Genomic DNA, 4175 nt, shown 5'->3' on the forward strand with positions numbered 1-4175 from the left:
GTTGGATCAAATAAATACCAGAAACAACACCAATTGAGATACAGCCGATTTCATACTATAAAGAGAGAGAATAAAAGGGAAGGAGTAGTGGGTTGGAGTGGAGGAGAGAAAGGGAAAATGACAGTGATTGTGATGGAAAGGGAAATGCCATCTTTAGTCATAAACTCAACAATGATTTGTCATAAAATCAGTGAAAACATTCCTAACATTACCCATCAAACCAAGAATACTAGTAAAAGCATTCACTATAGATACATCACATGGAATTTGCATTTTTATTTCAATTTTGTCATTATACATTATAGTGTAAGAAAAACATACATATACTATTCAATATGTCATATAATTAATATTCATTAGTCATGCCTATTGCCAGAAAAAATTTAACAGGGTCATAAAAATAGCTGATAAATTTTAGTAGCTACTGGATATCTATAATAACAAAACAATAACGCCTTTATAAAATGACTTAATGACTTATTGAATTGGTAAATGAGCACATCCTTTTAACTTAAAAGAGAGAAGAACCCAAAATGTGTGATTGAAATCAGTGAGATAGAAAAGGGCAGTCAAGGCTAAGATGATACTGAGCACAAAATAAACTATGGCCTGATAATAACTTCAGTCCTTTACTTTGGGAACGAGAATCTCAAATGGTATGGATTCAAAATGTTTCATAAAACAACTTATTTATTGAATTTTATGCTGAATCACTCAACTTAATTAGATAAATTAGTGCTTTGCCATTATCAGAGATAATAATTACCATCTCATCACTGATATTTTGTTAATATAATATAGCATTATTATATTTCTTATTATAGTTAAGGCAATAATTTTAAATTGAAACATTGTCTTTTGTACAGATCAAATTATTCAAATAACAGTAGTTCCATGTAATTTTATTTATTAAACCTTACTAGAGAAATAAAATGAAAAATAACTGAAGATATCAAAAAAGTTTTAGGAATTTATATTTCAGACTTTTAACTTTGTTGTTTTGGGATCATACTGGGCAGTCTCAGAATTATGGTTGGCTCTGTACTAGGGAATCACTCTTGGTGGTGCTCCAGGAACAATATGTGGTACTGGTGATTAAACCATAGTTTGCCACAAACAAGATAAGCAACCCACACCTTCTTCTATCTCTTTAGCCCCCTTCCATTTTATAGCTTTTTAAAAGTAGAATTTTGATCACAATCTCTTCAAATATTGTGAAAATTAATCAAGGTGTTCACTATATATAGTCATGCATCCCACAAATAAGAGTTGAGGGACATGAGTAGGTATCCCTTTACATCCAGGTATGTTACTTTATGTTCATAACATAAATTATTTTATATATTACTGTAAATTAATTTTAAGATAAAAAAATAAAACACTGGTTCCATTATAGTCTCTTTTTAATGGGGGGCTTGGAGCCACACTCAACAGTTTGCTCAGTCAGGGATTACTCCTGGTGGTGTTCAAAGATCATGTGCCATAGATCAAGCTTGGGTCACCCCTGTGCAAGGTAAGAAACTTATCTCCTGTACTATCTTTATTACTCCTTATTTTTTTTGTTTAGTCCTGAACTGACAGAATTACTTTGACAAAAAGATAGTTATTTTTATCTATAAATTTTTCATTAAGTTCTTCATTTATTTTTCTCACATTTCATAAAGTTCTATGCCTGTCTCTAACATTTGCACTGTTTTAGGATTTTTTTTCATTACTTTATTTTATTTTTGATCATTTTCTTTACAGTAAGACATTGACTACAGGTTTTTGCTTCCACATCACATTTTTTGTTCTTATTCTTGACATATATTTATATAATTTTATTTAGTAGAACATTTTATTTAAAAATCAGATTATTTTTACAGAAATCCCTTTGAGCCCTGATTGTTAAATAAGTCAAAGTTATGTCAAGCATGATTTTATTAATACCATACTATAAATTTAGAAACAAATTTTAAGTCATGAATATGACAAAATACTAATATTCCAGGTATACATAATCTCACATAACTAACAGCTAAAATACAGAAAAATGGGAAACATAGATAAAAGAGTCATTTTTTTATTTTCTCCATTTTGATACATGAAGTATGAAAAATTTATCACTTATTATTAGAAAAATGTCAAAATAAGGCACTATCAAGAAAGATATTACAAGGATTATGGCATATGTTTTGCATGTAGCCAATCCCAGGTAATCTCTGGAACCATACAGTCTTCTGAGCCTTTTCAGGTATAATTCATGGAGGTCTCCAAGCACCACTGATTCCTGGCACTACAGGGTCTGAATAACAGCATTTTTGAGTTTTCATATCATATTTCCACCCTATTTGGCCAAAACATTCTAGAAGAAGCCCCTAGGGTTCCTGAGGAACACATCGAAGAAGCTTTAAATAATAATGATAATGATAATAATAATAATAATAATGAGATATCATCTCATACTTGTGAGAATAATCTTTACTAAAGACTCAGGCAATAACAATTGTTGGTTATGCAATGGATAAATAAAAAAACCTCACACTGTTGAGAGGAATGAAAATTGGTTAGATCTTCAAAGTAAGGAGGTAAGGAAACTACTGTAGATAATAAATATAAAACTATTAGCATCCCCATTATTACACCTCATTTGTATCTATCTGAAGAACAGCATTCAATAATTTAAAAAGTAAAATGCTCAAGTATGCTTATTACAAATCTGTTAACAATGGCCAGTGCCATGTGCCCACATGTCAAATACAGCTGCATAGATGAAAGGTGGAATATATATATAACAATGGATTAGTACTCAGTTATGCAATATTTTGTATTTTACAACAGCACAGATGGAATTGGAAGAAGTTATCTATGTGAAATAAGTCAGAAGAAATACATAAACTATTGATCTCTCTCTCTCTCTCTCTCTCACACACACACACACACACACACACACACACACACATATATATATATATATATAAAATAAAAACAAAAAATAGATAACGCCAATTGAAATAAAAACTTTGGACCAGAACCACACAACTGAGGTTGAAAAGTGGGAGAAGAGAGTGTTCAAAAGGTAAAAATGATTCAAAAGACTACAGTGGTGGAATATTGGTACTTGTCAGTGACCATGCTATAGTAACATATATTTTGAAAAGGTATAAAGCTATAGTATACAATAAACTAAAAATATTCAATCTTATGTATCAATATTATTTTAATTAAAAATCAAAATACAATATAAGTTTAGTTAAAATGACTTTCCTTTTAAATTAACTTTTAAGAATAAAAGAAGAATAAAAAATGTTCTTTCATTTATTATTTTATTTGCAGTTATTTGGAAGGCAATAAAAATGTAAATATATTTTAAGAGTTTCTGGTGAAAACCTCAAGGAATACACTGGACACAAATATAAAAATGGTACTTAAAATGTTCTTTACTCAAAGTATCTTGTTAATTTCCACTGTGTTCTCTAGGAAATCAAAAAGGTTAGAGGCCCAGGCAGGAGGAAGAAGAGTGAATGTTCTCAGATTAATTATATTTTAAAGACTTCATAATAACTTTTTATAGATTTAGAATTCTAGATCTCCAAATCACCCACTTCATATTTTTTCAAAGTGGGTTTTAAATTCAAATAAATTAAAAATAACTACTCAGAGAGATATATTCTAGATTTGTAGAAAAAGTTGAATATAACTTTTACTTAAAATTTCTTTTGGTTAGAAATAGATTTAGTAAAGATTTAGTAAAGAGATGCCTAAATCTTTAAAGAACTATTGCAAAAGGTAGATGTAGTTAAAAAAGATATTTTAGTTATTTCTAATACTCCAAAAATACACATACTCTTCTGCAGCAATATATTGTCTGTGGGAGAATAAAATGCAAAAGCAAAAGTTTGCTTGAAGGGCTAATTTAAAGAAAGCATATAAATGAACAATTTAGGGTTTCTTCTGCAAATATGATAAGTACTTATTGTTAAACAGCATTAAATGCATGTAAAAACCAAAAGGTTTCATTCTTATTTGTCCATGATTATTGTCATAATAATGGATAATTAGCTACTGAAGGTAATTAGCTATAGCATTGGATTTCTTTCATTTCATAAATCCAAATTTGGAAATGTAATCAAATATTCTTCATAGAGGCCGGAGTGGTGGCACAAGTGGTAAGGCAGAATCTGCCTTGCCCACAC

Source organism: Suncus etruscus, chromosome 1 (genome assembly GCF_024139225.1).
Source record: "Suncus etruscus isolate mSunEtr1 chromosome 1, mSunEtr1.pri.cur, whole genome shotgun sequence".
Taxonomy (NCBI): domain Eukaryota; kingdom Metazoa; phylum Chordata; class Mammalia; order Eulipotyphla; family Soricidae; genus Suncus; species Suncus etruscus.